The 26912-nt window shown below is 38.0% G+C and overlaps 1 long non-coding RNA gene across 4 annotated transcripts in view; it reads right to left on the bottom strand.

The window, feature by feature from the left end:
- LOC127500051 (uncharacterized) overlaps nucleotides 1–26912 on the bottom strand; it is a 33592-nt gene that overhangs the window by 3892 nt on the left and 2788 nt on the right. The window contains exons 1-4 of one of the 4 annotated variants that reach the window (XR_007926243.1): nucleotides 12750–20145; nucleotides 9734–9897; nucleotides 9195–9322; nucleotides 1893–5365 (exon numbers count right to left, since the gene is read on the bottom strand). This is a non-coding gene — a long non-coding RNA (uncharacterized LOC127500051). Of the gene's footprint in view, nucleotides 1–1892; nucleotides 5366–9194; nucleotides 9898–12749; nucleotides 20146–24132 lie in introns of those variants that run through there. The other 3 variants (XR_007926244.1, XR_007926241.1, XR_007926242.1) reach the window with 3 other exon arrangements.

Here is a 26912-nt window from a genome sequence, read left to right on the forward strand (position 1 = left end):
AAATGTGTGCATTAACTCCACTTTGAAAAGTCGATCCTCAGAGGGCACAGCCAAATAAAGACATTCATTAACAGCCAGCTTTGCTAATCTTATTCTATCTAATATGATGTATTATTCTAATTCCACTGCACCTCACTGGGGAGTTTCAAGGGAAGCTGTTCTGAAACACTCTTTATTCTCCTTCTGCTAACTCAGGAATTGCCTGAACATCCTCAAAACATGATGAAGGACAAACAGTCATACAGGTTATGTTGGTGTGGATGCAATAAAGAGACATTATTTCTTCATCTTTAACTCAGAGTTATTAGTAAATAAACAAAAAGAGTAGCAAATAAGGCCTCGTTAATACTAAAAACAATAACTATAACGATATTTGCACCAGCGCATGATATCGTTCTGTTTATTATAAGCGCTGCAGTTTGTCGTCTGTCTCTTTACATGCTCGACCTCGTTAAAGCAGGATGGATTCTGATTGGCTGTCAGTGTTTTTATCTGTCGGGACGGGAGACTTTACCAATTTACCCTCAAAATGCTTTTTTGCATTTGCAGATTTAAAATGACAAAAATATGCTCACATTCACAAACAGCCATGTTCTTCTATTATTTGTGCATTAAGGAAGTCAATGAGATATGACTTTTTAATGAAATGGAAATCATTTCCTTGCAGAGAAAACCAAACAAATCCCCTTTTCCAATTAAAGACTCTAAGAGACAGTGGATTTAGTGCAAAACCTCCAGCATGATTTGAGAATGATGCATGGTGTCCTTCATCTGACCACAGAACATTCTGACCTAGAAATACTGCAGAATCTGAATAATTCATTTTTTATTGTAAACTTTCGGGATATTTCAGGTTTATTCCCAGATGTTTGGATCTCAGTATTTGGCTGACGAAGCATCTGCGAGAGAGAGAGAGTCTCCAGAGAGGAGCTTCAACAGAAAGACTTACACAGACGTGTTCAAAGCAGTCATAAACAGAGCTGTGAAACACTGCACAATATCCGTCAGGAGAGGAATCAAACCTCCCTGTCCTCCCAAAGACACAGTCCTCGTCTCTATGACTCTCTTCATTCCCAGTCCCATCAAAGGTACAGTACATACATATTCAATTTATATTCTGTATTGTTTCCTCACTGGCTCCATCAGTCTCTCAGTATATATTTGACAGCGTCGGTTTATGATACTCAAGGGTTTTCCCAAGAGATACAGGGAAGATTTGAGAGAAACAAAGACTTTACAAAATGCATTTTTAGAGCTGTCAAAATTTGTATTAACCTTAAATATTTATGATATATATATACCACAGTTTTCTAACACACTGCTTTGAAACGATATTTCCTGTGAAAAGTGCTCTACTAATGTTTCTCTTCAGGCTTGTACATTTAAAGTCGGCATGAAATGGAAATTCACCCTAAATTTGTAAAATGCCCCTTTCTTACAATCCACTGCAAGCATTCAGATCCGCCTCCATTTTTAAAGCCACGCCCACACCTCAACATCCAATCAACAACCGAGCCCACAGACAAAATCAAGCCCCGCCTACATTTGTTCTTGTTCCAGAAGCTTTTCACTTTATTTTTTCACTTTACTGCATGGAGGAGGAACAAGACCCACGACAGCAGAGAATATACAGAAGAACAAGAAGGATGACGGACGGCAGCAGACAGGAAGACAGCTCAGAATCAGACAGGAAGTCACAGTCAAACTCACAGCAGCTCCTCGTCTCTGTCCTGTCTCACACTCTGACTGCAGTCAGTCTATCCAGATATCATCCTCAGGACTAATTACCAGTGTTAATTGGCACACCTGCCAGCCCATCCCATAATGCCCTCTGAGAGGCTGAGAGAGGTGATGAAGGCAGCAGGTGTTCAGGAGATAAAAGCAGCACAAACCTTTTCTGAAGCTGACCACATCAAACAGCATCCGCTCACAGGTGCGTCCAGCGAGCAAAGTTCACGTTCCCCACAGCGCAGGAATCGAGTTCAGCCAGGTCGTGACCTTTTCACCTCTGCGTGACACTGGAAGCAGAAGCAGCAGAAACAGTTTCTATGGCAACCACTACATTCCTTTCACCGTCACTATGACAAACACAGCGATGGGCAGGAGGACATGAGCTTCACATCACTAAACAGCAGAAACACAATAATGCAAAATGTGCACAAAAATCTTGCTGATTTAAAGAGCAAAGTTTCTCATCTTTGGTCCTTTTCATAAATCACTCATGATGACAACATCTGTGTTAAATGACATTCTTGTGCACACACACACACTCTGTGGCAAAGTTATGAACAAACGTTCTTCCAGTAACATTAATAGAATGTTTGTTCAATGTTATCTGGTCTTTAATAACGTTCTCAAATCATTAGCACAAAAACATTATTCATACATCGTTCATGGAACATTTTTCTGAATCATTTTAGCTGGACGTTCGTCTAACGTTAGGCTACAACTTACTACTTTTTCAGATGGGTCAGAGAACATTCACGTTCACAAAATACATGCAAAATGATAAAATAGAGAAGACATTCCCTTAATGTTTTTCTCTAATGTTCACCAAAAACATTTTTAAAACATTTGAAAAAAAAGAAAAAAAGAAAAAAGAAAAAAGATTTGATGGTTCTAAAAACAATGTTTTCATAACTTAATGGGAATATTAGTAAAATATTTGTGTTAGCTGGTAACCTTTTAGAGGTATAAGATACAAAAAAAGCTCCAATGATATGCTGTCGTGCCCCTAAAAATATAATCTTTGCACATTTTTTCTGATAGCGCAACAACTCTGGAGCTGGACAAATATTATAATTAAATATCAGCAATGAAATGTTGCTTGTGGAAATGTTTGTTTCATCAGACCACACAGATATCAAATCAGATTACATCAGATTAAGAATCAGATGGTCTAGCCACATTAACCAGTTTATGCTGGTTTGAAGCTGGTCTAACTTACCAACGCTTAAAAATAAAGCTTCTTTATTGGCATTAATGGTTCCAATGCACAAAAGGTACTTTACAGTTAAAAAAAAAAAAGTTTTTTTAGAGAACTGGTTACTGAAAGTTTATTCTTTTAAGTTTAAGAACTGATCACTGAAAGGTTCTTTGGGGAACCAGAAATGGTTCTTCTATGGAATTGCTGAGAAAACACCCTTTTATGGAACCTTCATTTTTAAGAGTGTTGGACATGCATTGTTTTGTTTGTTTGTTTGCTTGTTTTTCTGATCAAGTATGCAAGTTCAATAGCTAAACCAGCTCTAAACCATCTCTAGACCATCTCTAAACCAGCTCTAAACCATCTCTAGACCAGCTTTAAACCAGCTCTAAACCATCTCTAGACCAGCTCTAAATCAGCTCTAAACCATCTCTGGACCATCTCTAAACCATCTCTAAACCATCTCTAAATCATGTCTAGACTATCTCTAAACCAGCTCTAAACCATCTCTAGACCATCTCTAAACCAGCTCTAAACCATCTCTAGACCATCTCTAAACCAGCTCTAAACCATCTCTAAACCAGCTCTAAACCATCTCTAGACCAGCTCTAAACCAGCTCTAAACCAGCTGTAAACCATCTCTAGACCAGCTCTAAACCAGCTCTAAACCAGCTCTAAACTATCTCTAGACCATCTCTAGACCATCTCTAAACCAGCTATAAATCATCTCTAGACCAGCTCTAAACCATCTCTAAACCAGCTCTAAACCATATCTAAACAATCTCTAGACCATCTCTAAACGATCTCTAAACCATCTCTAAACCATCTCTAGACCATCTCTAGACCATCTCTAGCCATGGTTTACAGTGAATTTATAACAGCTAAGGGCCGTTGTTAGGCACGACGCGGATCATTTTACCCCTTCAGCTGTTCCTAAAACCCCGTAGCTGTTATAAATTCATAGATTTGGTCACTGATATCTCTCACAATACTCTCCTACATAATGCAGTGAACGTCAATGAACAAAATCGATTGAGAACAAACATATGTTTACGTTGCTAAGAGTGGTTGCTAAGACAGACGCAGCTGTATGTTTTCGGGAATTTTACAACAGCTTTGAACGCGGCTCAACCAATCAGAATCAAGGGCCAGAACTATCAGTTTTATAAAATAAGGTTCAGTGTGTTCTACATAGAACTCTAGAGTTTTGAAGAACACTTTATGCCAGAGAGATTCTATAAATGAAGCGCCTGACGGAACCCTTACAGGTTCTGCATAGAAGATACTCTGTTTGTCACAGTCATGTTCAAATGCTGTACATTTACACAAAACACTCTCTCTACCTGTGTGTGTGTGTGTGTGTGTGTGTGTGTGTGTGTTTGTCTTTGAGAGTAAGGAAGCATGTGTGACGCCATCTTTACCACCAGAGACCAGCAGGAAGCAGAGAAACTCTATGAGGGAATGGAAGTGGAAGTTCCTCAGACACATATCCGTACAAGAGGACTTTTCCCCAGGATGCACTGTACTCAGAACAGCCAGGAAACATCTTTCATCTTTACAGGTTGACCTCACCGTGGGAACTGTGACTGCGCTACAGCAGCGTGAGCCTCTGCAACACCAGCATAAGAGCGGAGAGAACGGCAGGAGCTTCATTTCTCATGAGACGTTCAGAACATGATCATGTGCTGTTAATTATGTGGAGCTTAATCATGCTTCATCAGCTCTCTAAATACTTCTGTGATTTTATTACACATAAATTCTTTCAATGTTATTCTAAAACACAAAGTCAGCATCTGCTTATCAGAACATAACAAGGAAGTAGATGAACCGCAGGAAGCTGATAGCCAGAAACAGGAAGTGGCAAATCTAGGGTAGCAGGAAAATGCAGAAGGCATCATAGCGCACAGTGAGCATTCGATCGAGCTTCCTCAAAAAGGTCAAAGGTTAAAGGCCAAACCCTGAGGGGTCAAATCAACAGTTCATCATATAACAATGTCCACAGAATATTAAGGTCATTTTTAAGGGCTCCTACATAGTAAACACTAAAACCTCTAGCATATATCAGCGCTAACAGACTTACACTGCATTATTTTTTCACTGACCAAAATATATTTCAAATATATGTTGTTCTTAAAAGTAAGAAAACCTAAAACAATCTGTCTTGATCATGTTGGCAGTTGGCAATAAATGAAACATGTATTTTGTAATCTATATAAACTCTTTCAGTTTGTTGTTGAGGGTGTCAGTGTTAGTGGCGTCTCTGTGTTCATCAGTGGAATAATAACAGCTGGTGTTCAGTCGTGTTCACTATCTGCTGTCTGTGATTCAGCTCAACCCGTCATTACAGTCCATTATAAAGGCCTGTGAGAGCCGCATCCGGACCGTCTCAGTGTTTCTGCCCACGCTTCCCACGCAGCGCTCCATCTTCACCTCACCTGTCTGGAGGAACACAATAGAGGCCATGAAAAGATTGTGTTATGCAGTACACTTAGGGAACAGAAACAGCCGCTAAAGTGGAACTATGACATCCATTCTGGATCCATCAGGGGCTCAATTAGCCTGACGAAGGAGGATTTTGTTCTTTGAATGAGGAAGAGATGAATTACATGTATTAAATAACTCTGTCATGCAACACGCATGTTCAGGCTCTCTCAATCACACCAAGAGCGTCGACTGAAAACACACACCGCGTGTACAGAAACCACGGTAAGGCTGTACTGTGCCATCTGGACGTTGTTTAACATTAGTTCACTGACCCGTGATTGACATCCGGCACCCGGTCACTGTCGTACGGCTGTGATAAAGATGCCACTTCCCATAGAGTTATCTCTGTGCTACGAGTCACTCTCAGGATTGTTATGAATATGAGCATGACTTTGATTATCATATATGTTAATCAGGATTTAAGAGATTTATTTTCAGCTCTTGATGGTATTTATGAGAATAATTTGAGAGGAAACTGTCTCAGATCACTGTAAGAACAAAGGGAAAATGCAATGCAGTGCATCAGAGTGACCAGCAGGGGGCGCATCACATCTGGACTCCACAACCACAAACACCACAGAAGAGGAGGAGGATTGGTTAGTTATGATGATGTCATAACTACATCATCAGGACACAAAGAGAGGTTACACTTTATTTTAGTGTCCTTGTTACATGCTCTTACAGCAGTAATAACTATAAATTATGCATAATTACATGCAACTAACCCTAAACCAAACCAAACCCTACTCCTAACCCTAAAGTACATGTAGTTATTAATATTACTCAGTACTTAAATGTATAATTACAGTGTAACAAAGACACCTTAAAATAAAGTGTTACACTTTATTTTAATGTGTCCCTCTTACAGTGTAATTATACATTTAAGTATTTAATAATATTATTGTACTTAGGTTAGGGTTTGGTTTAGGATTAGTTGCATATAATTATGCATAATTTACTGTGTAACATGTGTAACAAGGACACTGTAAAATAAAGTGTAACCCAAAAAGAATATTTTCCACTGAGAAACATTGAAAATTAGCCATATATTCTGATGAAATCACATTTTGAATGCAACATATTTAATATTTAATTGTGTTACAAGTGTCAAATTAGTTAGTGTGAAAGTGATTTATATTTTTCCCTGTCTTCCTCTGTTCAAAATCAAAGAAGTGCAAAAATAAAATAAAATAAAACGGCACACTGCTTTATCTGCTCCCATGAAACTTTAATAAATTTCAAGGCTTCGACCAAACATTGCCTGACAAACACCTTGTTTGATCGAAACGCTTCATCTATTAAAGTTTCATGTGAGCAGACAAAGCAGTGTGCTGTTTTTCCTGTTTTTTCTTTCATTTCTTTGATTTTGATTCTTGTGATCAGTCAATCATCAGTGCGGCTCAGGTTCAGCTGATCGACTCAAAGAGTGTGTAAAGACGGCAGATTTCACATCATGTTCGTCCGGGTGAATCTGCGCTGGAGCACATGGTATGAGATGAACCAGAACACTAACAGATGCTTTTCTCTCAGTATTACAGACCTCTGATTTGATCTATAATGTACAAGAGAACTGACGAATGAGCTCAAACACTCCTGTGTCACAGAGAGGCAGAGCTGAAAGGTCAGTGCAGGACTTTTGCAATCTCACTGCGAATCCACTTCTATTTCTACATAAATGTCAAGTGTTGACAATGGATTTGTAATACTGAAATATGTAGAAATGATGTCTGTCGGTTTGATCTGGTTTAATGTGTGTGTGTGTGTGTGTGTGTTTAGTTCCACTTATTGCAGTCATCCATCATCAGTGTTGTTTTTTAATGATCTAATTGAGCTCATCTCAGTCAGTCTGACCACACTGTACGCCAGCTTCACTTTCACAGCTTTCGGTTCCTCATTAGAACAAAGACTATTTAGATTTTGCTTTGAAAGAAAGTGTTCTTTTGTGTAGATGAAACGCAACGATCTGTGAAGAGTGCGACTGTATTAGACAGATAAAATAAATGAGCCACTGATGCATTTAAATCCTCATTCAAATATATATTGTTTAAACCTTCAAATGACAAAATGTACAATGTGCAAAATATATATTATATTTTCAATCTTGAATATATTTCCAATATTTTATTCACAATAGACCATAGATAACAAAACAAATGTTTAAACTGAGAAATTTTACACTTTAATGCACAAAATGAGCTCATTTCAAATTTGATGCCTGCTGGTGTAGCATCTCCTCTTCTTTTCAAAACAGTTTGAAGATGTCACTTTGAAACAGTCCATTTTAAATGAGCCTTGGCCTACAGGACATGATGGCGCTTCTGGACCATGTTCACATATGGCTTCCTTTTTGCATGATAGAGCTTTAGTTGGCATCTGCAGATGGCGCGGCGGATTGTGTTTACCGACAGTGGTTTCTGGAAGTATTCCTGGGCCCGTTTAGTAACGTCATTGACACAATCATGCTAATGAGTGATGCAGTGTCGCCTGAGGGCCCGAAGACCACGAGCATCTTCCGTCTTCGGCCTTGTCCCTTACGCACAGAGATTTTTTTCCAGTTTCTCCGAATCTTTTGATGATGTTATGCACTGTAGATGATGAGATTTGCAATTTGAAGTATTCTACAATCTTTTTACGCACTCTTTCACAGCTCTGCCCATCTTTACTCCTGAGAGACTCTGCCTCTCTAAGACATCCCTTTTATAGCTAATCATGTTACAGACCTGATATAAATTAACTTAATTAGTTGCTAGATGTTCTCCAAGCTGAATCTTTTCAAAATTTCTTGCTTTTTCAGCCATTTGTTGCCCCCGTGCCAACTTTTTTGAGACCTGTAGCAGGCATCAAATTTGAAATGAGCTCATTTAGTGGATAAAAGTGTAAAATTTCTCAGTTTAAACATTTGTTATGTTATCTATGTTCTATTGTGAATAAAATGTTGGCTCATGTGAATTGAAAGTCTTTTAGTTTTCATTTTATTCAAATTTAAAAAACGTCCCAACTTTTCCGGAATTCAGGTTGTAATCAACACTTTCAAGGTCCAGAAAGGTACTAAAGACATCGTTAAAACAGTCATGTGACTGCAGTGGTTCAACCTTAATGTTATGAAGAGACGAGAATACTTTTGTGTGCAAAAACAAAACAAAAATAATGACTTTATTCAACAATCTCCTCTCTTCCCTCACATTATCCTTACGCAGGTGATGCAGTAATCACAGTGAAGCTTCCGCGTTTACGTCCGAATGCCAACTCAGTATTGGCCAACGCTGATCATGTGATCAGCACGACGCTGACGCAGGAGCCGGCCAATAATGAGTCGGCGCTCTGATGTAGAACCTGGAAGCGCTGGACGTAAACAACGTATGAGAATGACACAGAAGAGAAGAAAATTGATTGAATAAAGTGGTTATTTTTGTTTTGTTTTTGCGCACAAAAAGTATTCTCGTCTCTTCATAACATTAAGGTTGAACCACTGCAGTCACATGACTGTTTTAACGATGTCTTTAGTACCTTTCTGGACCTTGAAAGTGGTGGTTATATTGCTGTCTATGGACGAGTCATAAACCTCTCTGATTTAATCAAAAATATCTTAATTTGTGTTCTGAAGATGAACGAAGGTCTTACGGGTGTGGAACGACATGAGGGAGAGTAATTAATGACAGAAATTTCATTTTTGGGTGAACTAACCCTTTAAATATGAGTAGTTTTGCACCTACATGTCAACTAAATCTCATTACAGTATTAGTAGACTGTTAGGTTAGGGTTCGGGTTGGTAGAATAAGTTCACCTGTACTTGTGAAGTTAGTCAGTAGAACGTTCTCTGTTCGCAGGAATAGCTCATATTGTTGTTCGTTGATACAGACGTTTTAAATCAGTGAATGTTTGGCACTTCACACAACTTTCTGGGTGTTTTTGCTGGTGGGAAGAAAAAAATAAAAGAGGAAACATTACAACAAAGCAGTTCTTATTCCTGCCAGTCATGAGACCACACAGCGCTTGACATGACGCACTGAAGTAAGTGTTTCTCCCTCTGGAAGAGCAGCATTCCAGCTCAAAACCAAGTGGAAGGAAACGGTTAATGGCGGTAATGTGTCTCTCGTGACAAAAACATTCAGCTTGTTAGTAGTGAGGGAGTAACATAACACACACAAACACACACTGTTTCTAATAACAACAACAGCCGAGACGTTTCTTAGATGGCAGACTGTTAACTGAATAACCTCAACACACAGGGTCAAAGTTCACAGCAATAAAGATCTCACAGGTTTAACGGCCAAGAGCAGATGAAAGCAGCGTTACAGAATGAGAACGACCAGCCGTACGTACCGTTACAACAAAGACTTGAACAGGAGCAGAGAAACACATCTGAAACGCCGTCTGACGCTTGACCTGACGCCCGCTCTGAGGTCACGCAGGGGTCAAACCCGGCGCTCTGAAGCACGATCGGGTGTCTGTTTCTGCTCGGGTGCATTTCAGACGGGAGTTCAGGGCTACAGGGAAGACGGCAGAGAAAAATCACAAATCATATATTGAGTGATTGAGTGAGAAACATCTGAGACAGAAGTTGATACTGTAAATAAATCATAACTGAGTAAACTGGTGTAAACCTCTGTGTGATTCAGAAGGAGCTGCTCTATAACATTCGGTTCATGATCTGCATCAGACTGATTCTCTCTCATCTGCGCTTCACAGAGATTATGGTGTAATATCATCACAGCTCCGGTGCTCCTGCTGCGCGGTTCATTATTGTATTTACAGTAGTGTATTGTTGAAGCGAGTGTGTGGGAGAGTGGAGATCTCTGGATCTGTGCATCACAATTACAGAGCAGAGGAACCAACGGGAGGTGAGGACAAACCTCAGGAAACACAACGACTGACTGAAGATTGAGTGCGATATGTTTTTGCTCGATTGTTCGGTCAAACGAGTGATGACAGGTGTGAGTTCATTCATATCCACCTGTCACCGCACACGAACACACACCGCTGCACAGCCTACGAGAGCTTTGGGAAATTATACATATTAAGGGATTTTGCATTATAAGCTGCGCTTTGATTCAGGACAGAGTTCAGTGTTTCTCTCTTCACGGATTAGGGGTTTCGTATGATTTGTGACTAAGTAAAATAAATATAAATATATTGAATATAAAATATACTTGACTGTACAAAAGTTTGGATTAATTAAGATTTTTAATGTTTTTGAAAGAGTCTCTTCTGCTCACCAAGGCTGCTTTTATTTGATTAAAAATACAGTAAAAATTGTGAAATATTATTCCAGTGTAAATCAGCTGTTTTCTATGTGAATATATAGTAAAGTGTAATTTATTCCTGTGATCAAAGCTGAATTTTCAGCATCATTACTCCAGTATTCAGTGTCACATGATCCTTCAGAAATCATTCTGATATGATGATTTGATGCTCAAGAAACATTTATGATTATTATCAATGTTGACAACAGTTCATATTTGTGTGGAAATGGTGATGTGTTTTATTTTTCAGGATTCTTTAATGAATATAAAGTTCAAAAGAACAGCATTTATTTGAAATAGAATCTTTTGTAACATTATAAATGTCTTTACTGTCACTTTTGATCAATGTAATGCGTCCTTGATGAATAAAAGTATTTATTTGTTTGAAAACAAAAAAAAATATTACTTACCCAAACTTTTGAACGGTATATTATATATATGTCATAAATCATTTCAAATGCACATGTACATAATAATGACTCCTGGTTTAATGTAATATATATGTGACCCGTGCTGGTAAAATGAGTCACAATGAGCAAATTTTCAAAATTGAGTTATTGTTATTTTCACAATCTCTATTAAAAAAAACTTCAAAATGATGTATGATTTGTTGGAATCTGACAAATAATAACTGAACTACACCTGTCTGAAGTCGATAGAGTCAGCAAAGTCAATTCTGAGAAAAATCGAGTTAAAGTTTTCTGAAGGTTCCAAAACAAAATCACCTTAAAATCAACACCTAATTTGGCACACACCTTATCAAAACCAAATATCTATAGGAATATATATATATAACTTTTCTTTTTCAATATTTTACTTCAATATTTTGAAGTACTGTAATTCTGTGTATCTCAGGATCATCTGAGGCGTCTTTGTGCGCGCTTCAGATCTGTCAGTCAGTGCGAGTAAGATCGATTTGTTTACATCAGCATGAGTTTGAAAATCACATTTCATTGGTTCAGACTCATGCCATCAAAAATTCACTATGAATATTCACAAAGTTGAAACGCTGCGCTTTAAAACAATACCAAACTTGAACTAATGAGGAAGTAGTTGAGGGGAAGCGAGCAGAGAAAAACAGCTTTTTTCATGGACGAAGGAAAGGTATTCCTCTCAGAAAACATACAAATAAAGATACTTTTAGGGGTTTAATTGATATTTGAAACATTTGGATCGCTAGACGAGGCCTTAATGAACTCATTTTTCTGAAAACCTCAAATTCGACCAAAATCAACATTTTTGACTTGTTTTGCCTGTAGCTTGAAATTAGCCCATGCACATTCTGACTCATTTTGCCAGCATGGGTCCCACACACACACACACACACACACACACACACATATATATATATATATATGTTTTTTTTAACTAGGCATGCTATGTTTGAAGGTATGGATTATATATATAATCATAGTATAATCATATAAGACATAGTAGGCCTACATGTTTAAACAATGCCTAGTTAAAAAAACAGGCACATGAAGTAAAACAGGAAGTCATGATAACATCACTTCCTCCCTGATAGCTAGTGCTGGAGCGTGACTGCAGGAATGATCAGAGAATGATGTGGATTCTATCAGCGCTCTGAGTCACTGTTCACTCCCGTGTGTGTGTGTGTGCGTGTGTGTGCGTGTGTGTGTGTGTGTGTGTGTGTGCTGACAAACACAGAGTTGTAAAGCTTTATGGCAGGACTCTCACATTCCCAGGATTTCCCTGCATTTCTCCCGCGTCTCTTAATTGCACCTTTAAATTCCTTTTCTCCTGTTCAAACTCTTGATGACCCTCAAATCCACAGATAAGTTTTTTTAGTTGGATATCTCTCTTTGTGTGATGAACATTTCAAAGTTTAAGTGCTCCAGCCTTTTGGACTCACACCAGGGACTTTTTTCTATCATTATGAGCAGAAATTACCTCTCATTAGCACAATCTCAGGAGTCATCAGAACACATGCATGAACACACACATCTCACACACACATCTACTAATAAACATGCCATACTTCACACTATCACACTGCTTCTCTCTTACTGTGGTATCTTGTGAAACTACATCAACAGACTGTAAACATCCTGAGCGTCTGAACATATTTATCATACCTGAGGAAAAACTCACGGCAGGAGTCTCAACATGTGCTTCATTCCAGCCGAGAAGAAGAGGGAATCACACACACGTGTTTCTACAGTCACAAATACACACAAAACAAACACGTTCATGGAATGTTCTGACCTGAAATGTTCTAGTTGGACGTTCATTTAACATTTTTTAAATGTTACTACTTGTTTCAGAAGGTTCAGAGAACATATATTTGTCAGCTGGAACACTATGACATTCAGCACACTAAACATTCTCACTTCACTCAGAGAGAAAATGAGAGAGTGTTAGTGAGACTGTGATGTTCAGTATCTGTAAAGCTGAAATACTGCTCTATATTAACAGGAAACTCGTGTCATTAAGGTAATTATGAGCCGGCTGAGAATGTGACCGAGAGATAAAGAGGAAAACAGAATGAGAGGAAGGAGCAGAGGTGAGATCTGTGTCACACACACTCGCTGTGAGATTTAATAGGATGTAATCCATTCTCAGAACGCCAGACATTCACTTCTACAGCTGACGGAGTGTGTGTGTGTGTGTGTGTGTGTGTGTGTGAGTCAATGAGGCAGTGAAGGGTTAAAGCACTGGAGTGTGTGTCCCTTCTCTCACACAGCAGGTTTGAGCCGTTAAAGCCAAAGTAAACGTCATAAAAGTCACATTTTAGTGTTTGTGGCAGAAAATCTAACAGCCAAATATTATGAGTTCCACATCTTAAGATCTACACTCACAACAGAGTGAAAGAAAACATCATGGAAATGAATCATTGACATTTATTCTAAAATACGTGATCATGTAATTCAGTGACACATCTTACATCATTTCTGAATTAAAATTCATTTTTGGTATTTTTTGAGGGCATAAATTTAAAATATGATACTGATATAAAAATAATGAAAAGGCCTCATTAAAAAAAACAACTTCTTGAAAAGACCCTCATTATATAGTTTTTGAAAGAAAAAGACTGGAGTAATGATGCTGAAAATTCAGCTTTGATCACAGGAATAAATTACACTATATATTCACATAGAAAACAGCTGATTTACATTGGAATAATATTTCACTGTTTTACTGTATTTTTGATCAAATAAATGCAGCTTTGGTGAGCAGAAGAGACTTCTTTTTAAAAACATCAGTTTAATGTATTTATTTGGTAAAGAGCCATGTATTAAGTGGCTGTAATGATCTTTGGTTCACATTTTCAGTCCTTTTATTTTGTTATGTTTTGATCTTTTATTTTTATTTTACAGTTTCTGCTTGTTAATAGTTTCCAGGTCTGTAGTTTATTCTCACTGAGATTTAAAGTCATCATGAAACAGAAGTTGTGCTCCTCTTTTCTTCTCTATTGTGCCGTATATCTGAGTGAAACTCTTCTGGAACAAGAACAAATGTGGGGCGGGGCTTGATTTTGTCCGTGGGGAATTGATTGGATGGTTGTGGTTTGCTATTGGTGGATCTCATGTGAGTGACAGGTTGCCCCGCCCTCGTCATCAGAGAAGAGAAGAGATGCTGCAAGAGGGAGGAGAAGATATTCTGATTCAAGATTACCAGGAACATGAATTTAACACAATAATGATGTGCACCGATAAATCATTCAGAATAAACACTGAAATATTCCATGAATTTTGATGCCATGACTTCAAAACGTTCTAATATACAGAGAAACATGAATGTGTGTTCATGCTACAGATCTAAAGTGTTTGTGTGTTTACATCTGTGTGCAGATCATTAACATCTGAGCAAATGCAGCTACACTGTAAACACTGCCAGACACTGCGTTCCAGCAGTACAACACACACACACACACACACACACACACACACACACACACCCACACACACACACACACACACACACACACACACACACACACACACACACGCACACAAACTTCTCCATACAATTGGTGATTGTTCTATAAAATCTAAATGACACACAGATCCATTAACCTCTTCTGCTCAGAGACAGCGCTGTAGCGGCGGTCTGCCCTGAGGCGCCCACACACCGGATCTGCTCACATCACATCAAACACCAGCGCTTTTACACTGATCGCTATAAAACACTCCATATTCCATTTTAATGGGAGAAATGACGATATGGAAAACTCCGAGTGTTCATGGCAGAGGCGTGTGGATCTGAACACATTCTCTCTCTCTCATTACTGCATGTTAGAATGCTGTTCCACTGCAATTAGCATCTTAGTCACACTGACTCGGTCTATTTTGGTCTCCGTCCCCCGTTCTCTCCTCTTCTCCACATCCATTTCTCTCTCCTGATGTCCTTCATTCCTGAAGCTGCTTTCTGTCCATTTTTTCACATTATGATGTCATATCTGCTTTCTTTTCCTGTATTATGATCTCTCTTCCTTCACTAAAGCATTTCTTCTTACTCCGGATCCTGATGTGATGCGATAAAGAAATAAAGGGTGTTTATTCCTCATTTTTCAGTGTGAAGTCAATGAGGCCCATCAACTGTTCAGTTACTCATATTCTTCAAAATTCCTTCATTTGAGTTCATGTGTTGTTTTCATGTATCCCTTCAAAGGCATTTTTCCCCCCAAGTAGAATAAACCTCTTAAAAATACAGTATAATGCATAATTATTATTTGCGATCAGGACTATAAGTCATCTGAAGATCAGAGAGAAAGCGTGTTGGAATGAAAGAGTGTCATACATGCATCTGATCTCCACATGTTCAGTTTGGAATGTCACAATTCCAATAACATTTGGTTTCCATAACGGAGCCAGTGTAAGACGCAGCACACATCCGTACAGTCGTGGAATGAGTTTAAGGCTTTCAGTCCCACACAAGCCACGGGTCATCCTGAGCTCATGATCTGACCATAACCTCTTCTTCAGCACAGAAGATGACAAGAACAACAAATCCAGCTGTACAAAAGGTCAGCCGTGAACACAAGTGCTAACTGGACAGTGATTGTGAGTGTCGTCCAGTGTCTGCTGTCCTCACGGTCACTGTACAGCTGAGGTGACGTATAGTGAGAGAAACCTGCTGACTCTGGGTCAAGGCCTGCTCCAGCTCCATCAGTGATCAAACAAAACCGCTTCAAACTTCGTTTCTTCTGTGTTTAAACAGAAATCTGATCATGACCTTGATCAACAGCAGAATGGTTTTTGATACAATGATTTTAGAACTAATAATTAAAAATGTTAATCAGTTTCAATAATTGTAAAAAAAAATATTTTAATCATTTTAAATCATTTTAATACTATTAAATGGAATTACGTCTGGATACTGTGTGATGGTATAATGACATTTATCACTCAGGTTATTATAGTTAACTAAAACTAAAAATTTGTTACTTGAAATAAAAAAGTAAAATATAAAGAATAAAAAAATCATCTTCTCAAGGTAAAATTTACATTTAGTTTAATTTGATGTACTAAAATGACTAAAACTAATGTAAAAAGTTAATAAAAACTATATAAACATTTAAAAAAAAAAACTAAAAAACTAACTTACTAACACTTGAATTAAAATGAACAGTGTTGGGGGTAATGCATTACAAATAACTTGAGTTACGATATGAATTAAAACAGCAGAATGCAATCTCACAATTTTACGCGATCCTGTAATAATTTTGGTTAGTTTGAGCTGCGCCCTCTACTGTACAGGCGTAAATATGCATTTCCTTCAGCCTGAGGCTTATTCATTACACTTTTGGTGTAAAAGGGTGAAAAACATTTCCAAAAATAGAACTATTTTGCTGTTATTAAAGCAAGGTGAGAAAAGTAACACAAAAATAATGTAACGCATTACTTTTCATAAAAAAGTAACTAAGTAATGACAATTAGTTACTTTTTTAGGGGGTAACGCAATATTGTAGTGCATTACTTTTAAAAGTAACTTTCCCCAACACTGAAAATTTCAAATTGTACACATAAATGCCAAAAATTAAATTAAATCTAACTTTTATGAATTTATTATAGATAAGGAGAGTTGGAGAACAAGGCCAAATTAGTGAAATTGTCAAACTGAACATTTCAATGGCTTTAAAATTAAGAAAAGCTCATATAATCTGTCCTTCAAAAATTGATTTCGGTTAAACTTTATTTTGATGCTCCTCAGCAGATATTCTACTGACTATAACTTCACAAGTACAGGTGAACTTATTCTACTAACACGAACCCTAATCTAACAGTCTACAATACTCTAATAAGAGCTAGTTGACATGTAGTTACAAAGTTACTTATAGTTTAGTAGAATATCTGAAGTGAACTGAAATAAAGTGTAACTCTGATTTCTTAAATCCTAAATCACCTTGGGCTATAAAAAGCATCTCCTAATTGAAAAATCGCTCACATACACACAACTTCACACATAATCAAGAGGGCACAAGCAATAATTTGACACTAGTAAGCTAATATGTACACATGCTGAACGTGTGTAATGTCACAACACTCTGAGACGGACGCGCCTCCTGAACAAACTCTCAGAACAGGGAGAAGTCAGGAGCTGTAGTGTTCACAAACACAGATCCAACAAACCCTCACGACACACGGTTCACATTCAGATACGGCGCTGTGTGAAGACTGACAAACTCAGAGTCTGAGGAGAAAGAGTTCACACGCCCACAGAGTCTCACATACATATCAACACCAAACTCACACACACACACACACACACACACACACACACTATATTGCATGTTCAGATACAACAAACTATTCTGGGCGGCATGAAAGTTTTTTTTGAAACCGATCAAAAATGCCGGCGGGGAAACAGTTAGGATTTCAAAACACTTTTACCATAGTATGTGATTTGTAAACTAATACATTTTGAGGTTGTTGGATTATTGCACACATCACATGCATGGCCGTTATGGTAATATTTTCATAAGATTACAGTTTTCTGACCAATCCAACCATTAAAATTGTTTACAAATGTCATATTCTCATCATTTCTCATTTTACTATGCACAAAGAGTGCACAGAAAAACAAAAATCTGACAGGAAAAAGAAAATACTGACTACAACATAATCAATTATTAATATTTCATTGGTTCTCTCTTGTTTATGAATGTGTTCATAATTTCTCTGCATGAGAGCATGGACAAAAATTATGCCGCACAGTTTGTCATGTTTCATTGCGTTATTATCTCAGATAAAACAATCGACTCCACGCACAACTACACAATATGACTACAACATATTTAAAGTCCCCCTGTGGTGAAAATCAAGTTTTCAGTGTTGTTTTATTATGTCTATGTGGTGTTATTAATGTGCTTTAAGACAAGCCATGTGCAAATTCTTAAATCAACACCATTACTGAATATTGCAGTGATCTAAAAACGCGGTTTGTAACCAATCACGTCAACATGTGATCATCAACGAGTGGATCTCTGAGCTGGTGTGAGTGCGTGGAGGCGGGGCTAATTTGCATATTCATAGAACCACATATACTAAATGAGGCAAGGGTGTAGAGTTACATTCAAGCTATTTTAAGGCATGAAGAATTTTTTTTTTTTTTCATGGAAAAAACATTTAAATATGTCATTTTGGATTAGTTTTAATGGATAAAATTGCTGACTACAGGGGGACTTTAACACATTTATATTTGAATAAAGGGTGAAGATGTCAGGAAGCTTGTTTCCGCCACTAAATAAAAAATAAAAACATAATTGCGACTTTTTTATCTCACAATTCTGACTTCTTTTCTCAGAATGGCAAGATCTAAACTCACAATTGTGAGAAAAAGTCAGAATTACACCTTTTTTATGTTTTATTCAGTAGTGGAAACAAACTTCCATAGTTTTCCCAGGCTGGACGTCACTTTTGCCCACTGCTGTACATTCAGTTCACAGTTATTTTAAAGTATATTATATCTATAATATGTACTCTCTTTTTTTTATATGCTAAAGTGCACTTCTTGTTCACAAGGGATTCACTGAGGATTTCACACTAAGCAGAAAGCACCAGTTTTGTCCTCTGATGAAAGAAATCTTGTACAATCTCAGAAAAAACATCCAGTTTGCAGTTGCCGGTTTCTTGTAGCCGTTTATCTGCACTGGTGTTTTCCAGATGTGTGATTCCTGCTCTTTGGAAACAAAAGACCTGCTAAGAATATAAATGTATTGCAATTAAATGATTTAATACAACAAACAAGCCAACAATACACCAATCCATAGAAAACAATGATTATTCTCCAGACTGATCACAACACTCAACGCTATCCAGTGAAGATCTCGTACCCTAATGAGCGTGCTCAGTACTGATGTGACGCCCAGAAACCTCACACACACCCAAACACACATGCTGGAACAAGACAACACTGTCGAACTCGAGAGACGTTAGCATATAATACTCCCACTGTCCGTACGCAGAGACAAACGCACGCTTGTGACTGCAGTCTGTCAACGGTCTGATGCCTTTGAGCGAGAGATATGAGAGAAAAGACTTGTATTCACTCTCAAGAAGACAATAGTGCCAGCCTCCCCACGACTCTCCCGTCAGCTCTGCTTTGGCTTGACATTATTTACACTGGCGATGAATACAGTGCGTCTAACCATCTGATGTTTGGGCCAAAGCATTTGCTAGATGTCTTCTTCAGCCTCCGTCTCAGACATACACGATTCATCTGAGCGCTCTCAATAGTATCAGCTTGCAGGCCTGTAACCCAACCCAATCTTATCAGCCGCGGGCCAAGAAACAGACCTACAAGAAACACAGGCAGGGCTTCACTGCTCTCTTCAGCAGAAACACATGAGCGCTGAATTCACCGGTGAAGAATGTGCAGCTGAGCCTGTGTGTGTGTGTGTGTGTGTGTGCTTCCCACCCGTTACACTAACAACATGTGTGAAAAGACTTGTGTAAGAGTCAAGTTAAAGGATTACTTCACTTACGAATTAAAATTTCCTCATAATTTACTCACCCTCATGTCATCCAAGATGTTCATGTCTTTCTTTCTTCAGTGGAAAATAACTGAAGGTTTCTGAGGAAAACATTCCAGGATTTTTCTCCATATAGTGGACTTCACTGGGGTTCAACGGGTTGAAGGTCCAAATGTCAGTTTCAGTGCAGCTTCAAAGAGCTCTACATGATCCCAGACGAGGAATAAGAGTCTTATCTAGAGAAACCATCGGCCATTTTCTAAAAAATAAAAAAATTATATACTTTTTAACCACAAATATTCGTCTTGCACTGATCTGTGATGCTCCACGCATTACGTAATCACGTTGGAAAGATCACGTGTGACGTAGGTGGAAGTACCGATCCAGTGTTTACAAAGTGAACGTCAAAGACTAAGTCAAACGGCCTTTACAAAAAAAGGTAGAACAACGATGTCGGATGATTTTGAAGTTGGAGGAGAAAATGAGATGGAGTTTTACGCCCTACCTTCTGCCTACGTCACGCGTGACCTTTCCAACGTGATTACGTAATGTGTGGCGCATCACAGAGCAGTGCAAGACGAGCATTTGTGGTTAAAAAGTATATAATTTTTATTTTTTTTAGAAAATGTCCGATGGTTTCTCTAGATAAGACTCTTATTCCTCGTCTGGGATCATGTAGAGCTCTTTGAAGCTGCACTGAAACTGACATTTGGACCTTCAACCCGTTGAACCCCAGTGAAGTCCACTATATGGAGAAAAATCCTGGAATGTTTTCCTCAAAAAGTAAATTAGGAGTAAATAAGGAGTAAATTAGGAGATAAAAAGATAAAATAAGGAGTAAATTATCAGGAAATGTTCATTCTGAAGTGAACTAATCCTTTAACGACAGACAGCAGTGGATATATTAGGCTGCTGTCACTTTAAGAGCTAATGCACGGATCCAATATAACAATACGCATCCGTTTTCTTTCTCAATTATTTATGTTAAGCCATATGTGACTGGGTTCATGAGGATATTTGCAAAGAAGGCTTTTTTACATTGTTTTGCATGTATGTGTTTGTTCAAGCACAAATAGAAGAGGAGAACTGAATTCAGTGTTCGTGTGTCTGCGCACACAGAAAACAGCGTTTGAGATCTGAATTGAGTTCTCTTTCACATCTTCTTGCGCTCGAATTGCTTAAAATCACTTGGATGTTTAAACAGAAAGGACCTGAAACACGTGCAAATGATAAACTGTCACTCTATGATGGTTAAACGTTGTGATTATGTGCAATCATGTGACGATCTCGGATGCATCGCCATATCAATGCTAAAATGATTTATCGTGCAGCCCTAACTTGATGTGTTCAAAACTAGTTAGATTAGATCACAGTTAGATAATGAAACAGAACAGAACAAACTCGTCCCTCTTGGCTGCGTGTCATATTAAGATTTCACACATTTGGTGCAGATTCATCTGAGGCTCTTTCCTGTGTGAAGAGATGTGAAGGAAACGTTCATTTCTGCTACGGCGTGATGTTGGAGATCCTATTATTTATGTGCCGATGGATTTACGTGCCGGTCATTACGGACCTTATAAATCCTGGAAATACTTTAATGCCACATATATTCACACAACCTCAACTGAACCTTTCTTTTCTTAATACAAAGACCCTCAAGACAGCTTTAATTATTAATTACAGTCATTAATCTAACACTCAGTAGTTGTGTGTACAAATGAAGCTGATAATAGACTCACAGAAGCCCTCGGTTACAGTGTGTGAAGTTTATCGCCATAGCAACCAAGAGAACCTCTGGAATTTAGCATCGCAGCTTGTCGTTTTGTTCCATTCATCATTAACTCACCGATTTCTGAAATATAAAGAGAAATCCTGCACTAGTCTGACTCTCTCTGACCTGTCAATCACAGGTTGTAATGAGCCTTGAGAGGGTAATTTGCTCAGATTAATAGCAATTAGATTCATGATAATAAGTTTTGATGAGGATAAAGAGTGTGAAGGGCCAATCTTTAAGTGTTTTAAAGGTCTCCTACAACAGGTTCACATTCATTCAAGGTCAAAAACACTTTAATTTTCTCATAATATCCACTGCAGCATCAGCTCTTTTCTCACAGTGTCTGAAACGCTTCAATCAAGGATTCGGTCTCTCTAAACCCCGCCTTTCTGAGAGCTGCTCTGCTGTGATTGGTCAGAAATCAAATGCTCATTATCATATCTGAATCTCAGCTCTTGATTCACAGTGATACGAACAGTAACGATGGCGTCGGTTTTACCGTATCAATCTCATCAAAGTGGATTTGCTTTGGCAGCAGAAAACAGCGTCTTCTCGACACGAACAACACGAACCAAACTCTTCCAGTCTCAGATACAACTACAGTGATTGAGGGCGGGGCAAAGAGACGCTGTTCAGCCAATGAAGACCAGAGGCTGGCATTATGCAAATTAGTTACAGACCTACGCAGGTTCAGCAATTGGAATTACTGACGACTCATTTCAGTTCAGAATCACTTCTTTCTTTTAGGAGACAAAAACTCCATTTATCTGATCTTTAATCTGTGAAACTGAGCTTTTACATTCACAAACAGACATATTACACACTACATGAAAGATAATATCCTAAAAAGCACTTCTAAAAAGTGATTTTAAAATCATGAAGACTCAAATTGAGATCACATGACCGGCTGAATATGACTTTATCCCGGACTTTGGCTTGTGGAACAAATGAATTGCTGTGTGTGAATAATGCATAATGCCACTGGTCAAGGAAAAGTTTTGCTTTACATGACATTGACATCGCTCTGAGTCACCGACGTCCAGATACAGCACACAGGTGTTCACCTCACCTACGGTCTGCTGCTTCTCTGCAGCGAGGAGAAATAACAATCCACTGGGATGAGAGAAGTGATGATACTGCCAAAGTTATGACTATCTGCAGTCCTGGCCGTGTTAGTGTTTAATGAGACACACATGAGTCTGAAACACACACAGCTGCACAGATATCAGACTGTGACAAGCTGCTGTCTAATGATGAAATCTCTTCTGCAGCCTGATAAACAGCTTTATCGTGTATGAAGAGGGATCAGATCACATTACTACATACTGCCTACTTCATCACTGTAACCCTTCAGTTATTGGACATTTTTCACATCGTTGTTGAATTCAGTCATAAAAATGAATGTCAAGGAATGTGTCAAAATTTGAATTAATAATCTAAAGTATGACTGCACGCTTAATCAAACGGTGAATATTAAAGTGCAAAAAGACTGTTGATGTTTTATGCTTTCATTTGATTACCATCATTTTTGATAATACATTTGTATTAAATCCAGAAAAATTAAAACACAACAGAATTTCTGAAAAAATAAAACATTTCATAGGGCTCTATCATTGTAATATATATATATATATATATATATATATATATATATATATATATATATATAAAGTTATTAATATTAAATCATAATTAAAGTTTTATGAATTCAATATATGCTTTTTGATTATTAAAATTTAATCAAACATTAAAATGGAAAGCAGAATTTGGAAAACTTTTAATAAATTGTTTTTAAATTGTGTAAGTTCCATGATTTCAGTTAATTAGACATGTCTTTTGATTATTAACATGTAATTTATCCATTAAATTGGAATTAAAAAAAAAAAAAAAAAAAAACTGAATCCAGAAAAATTTAAATGGAAAATACAGAATTTGGAATAATAATAATAATAATAATAATAATAATAATAAATTGAAATTGGAAAAAAAAAGGGAATTTGGCCTAAAAAAGGTACGAGCATCACTTCCAGACTGAAATCGGAAGCAGTTGACGCACTGAAGACCAGGGAAAACAGCAACAGACTTGACCTGATGTACTGTATTGAGATGAAAGTGTTTGAGAACCCTCATTCTTGAGCGGGGAAGCCTGATTAGGGCACTTCCTGTTTGGAGAAAAACAGTGTTTGATGGGAAAATAAATGAGGATCAGTCACATGATCCACCACAGCAGCTAATGAAACCAGTTCGACATCACAGCAGTCTCATCCCGCTTTACTGATGATTTAATTACTGCGTCTCACACAGATAACGTCAAGTTGTGTGAGTTCTGAACGCTTTCCTCAGGATTACATGATCAGCAAATACAGTCCATCGGAGCACATTCTGAAGTGTTAAAATGACCCCAAAAATGATCATTCTGTCATAATTTACTCACTCTCATATCGCTCCAAACCGAATTTTAGTAACCAAAAAGGTTTGATGACCTTGACTTTCATTTAATAGACAAAACAAACAACTTATTCTACTAACCTGAACCTGAACCCAACAGTCTAGTTGACATGGTGCAAAGTTACTTATAGTTAGTCTAAAGTGGACCATTGAAAAAAGTGTAACCCATTTTTGTTTGAAATTTAAAAGTAACGTGTTACTTGTTACTTGAAAAAAGTAATCTGATTAAATGTAACTTGCATTACTGTCAAAGTTTGCACAGCAATGCTGTAAGAGCAGTTTCCTCTCAAAACATCTCTACACTCGGGTTTCTGTGACTCACAGAGGCATCGCGATCACTGACAACCCCCATCTCCAGCCCTGAGTGACCTTTGACCCCTGGAACATCCCCATATACAGCACTGCAGCCCCCTGAAGAGAAGTGACGGCTGGGAAAGAGCAATGAAGGTCTGCTTCTCTCCAGTGACAGAAGGAAGAGAGGATCAGCATATAGTCAGTCATGGTGCAAGACAGGAAGTCTCAGATGGAAACACCCTTCCTTCCTGCCAGCGCTGGGATCACAGGCAGCCGTTCGCATGACGCGCACACACACACATGCACGCACACACACATGCACGCACACACACACACATGCACGCACACAAGCACACGCAGCTCTGGTATTGAGAAATGCAAATCACAGATCATGCTTTGAGATAAACTATTCAACAGAAGAAAACACAGTCAAAAACAGATAAGAGATTAAAAGAGTCGCCATTCCAGTGAAGCTGCACTGCATGCAGTGACTCGTTTACACCGCGGTGACATTAACATACAAACACCTATAGAAGAATGTCGCAAGAAATGCACTTCCTTGTCTCTGGACCAACAGGAAACTGGCTCTCACATGATCTCCAGATGACCTGTATAAACACATCCTCTGAATGTCCAATGATAATATTAAAATGCGGCGGATTAAAGTGACTCTTCACTGACCCACTTCATATAAGTCACTGTGCTCAACTCTCATAAATATACAAAATCACACTCTCTTCACACTAACAGCTCCGAATGGGATTTTTCTCAGTAGTGTCATAGAAGATCATGATCAGTGGTCAGTTCTTAAAATGACCTTCTTTTTCTTAGTGTGAAGAACATTTTAATAGTGAAAAGAAGCTTTTGCGTGATGGATGTTAAAGGTTCTTCATGGAACCATCGATTTTTAGAGTGAACACACACTGTAAAGCCTGCAATAAACACGACTTGTTTTCTCTCCTTCAGCTTGAGCAATACTCCACGATGTTGCAAGAACGTCTCCTCCGAGAGTTCGCTGTCAAATCCCATGCAATAATCGAATTTGGAGAAAACAAAGAAACACAAGAAGAAGTCAGCCAGGCTTTTTAATGTTCACATCAGAAAGAATCAGAGCTCAGATGCATTCTGCGTTCACACCTTCAGTCACACGTTTGCATCTCCTGCTTTCACCAGCATTCCAGCAGTGGCTGAAGATGGAGATCCTCTGATCTTCAGAGATGTGGTGAACCACGAGGTGTGGCTGCTGATGATGAACAACCACTTCCACTTCCTCTCTGGAGACACGAAACATCATCATCAATCTTAACTTCTTCCTCAACATGCTGTTTTTAAACTAACAGAGGCACTGAGATATTATGGTTTCCCAGTTTACACTGAGATGTGTCCAAAAAACTCACAAAAACAATCATTCTGTCATCATTTACACACTACAATGTTGTTCAAACATGTATGACCTACTTCTTCTGTGAACCACAAGATTTTTTGTCCATCAGTGGAAGTAAATGGTGACCAAAACATGTTTCCAATATTTGGTTTGGTATTGGAATAACATGAGGGCAAATAAATTACATTTCATTAAAAACAGATATCCTACACTCTATAAAACACTGGGTTAAAAAACAACCCAAGTTATGCTGAATATAGACAAACCCAGCGGTTGGGTTAAATGTTTGTCTCAACCTGCTGGGTAGTTTTATTCAACTCAACTATTGTTTAAAATGACTGTATGTCTGGCTTAAAATGAACCCAAAATATGTTGGAAATTAAAAATCAGACACATAATTACTAGAGGAAACAATAATAATCAAAAGGTGAACATTTATTAATAAGCAATTTAATAAATGTTTATTGTTTAATTATTATTTATTAAACTTATCAATAAATGTTCATTTCCAACCTATTTTGGGTTCTTTTTAAGCAATCAATATAGTAACTTTTAAACAAAAGTTGATTAAAATAAAACTACCCAGCAGGTCAGATCAAACATTTAACCCAACCAACGGGTTTGTCCAGTTTTGACCCAACTTGGATTATTTTTAACCCAGCATTTTTTAGTGTGTACTTTTAAATGACATGGAAAAAGAATCAGACGGTCTAGCCTAACCAGTTTACAGTCCAGTTTACGCTGGTTTAGAGCTGGTCTAGCATTGATTATGTGCTGCACTCTTATCAATTCAGGTTCTTTATTGGCACCAATGTTCCATGAAGAACCTTTAACGTCCACAGAACCACTAAAGATTCTTTATAGTGGAAAATGCTCTTCACACGAAGACAAAATGGTTCTTTTAAGAACTGATCAGTGAAAGGTTCTGACATCACTTCCTGGTGAACTATCCCTTTAACACTGAAACATCTAACTAACTTCTATAACATACACTGTCCATGAGATTACTTTTGGGGTCCCAGAGACCTCAGTAAATAAAATATACAATAGATTTTATGATTGTTTGAGCAGAATCATATGACGAGTCACTGAATGATTTTGCTAGAGATTGAGTTGACACCAAATAATGTTACTATGCCATTTCTGAAATGTTTACACTGTTTTGTCAAACAACAGCTTGAATAATATCAGCCTACGGGTTTTTTTTTTAACATGTTCAGAGGAACTTATTAAAAGGAAAAGAAGAGAGAATCATTTATAGAAGGTTAATTTTGCATCATCGTGGTCTCTGGGGCCTGAAAACAAAGACCGCAAGGGGAATCTCAACAGATCTCGAGGGTTGCAGGTTCCTCTTTATGTAGAATCAGCTAAATAAAGCATCGCCACCCTGAAGGCAACATCGCTCCTCACTGAACATCACTAAC

The sequence above is a fragment of the Ctenopharyngodon idella genome, chromosome 18 (assembly GCF_019924925.1).
Source record: "Ctenopharyngodon idella isolate HZGC_01 chromosome 18, HZGC01, whole genome shotgun sequence".
NCBI lineage: Eukaryota > Metazoa > Chordata > Actinopteri > Cypriniformes > Xenocyprididae > Ctenopharyngodon > Ctenopharyngodon idella.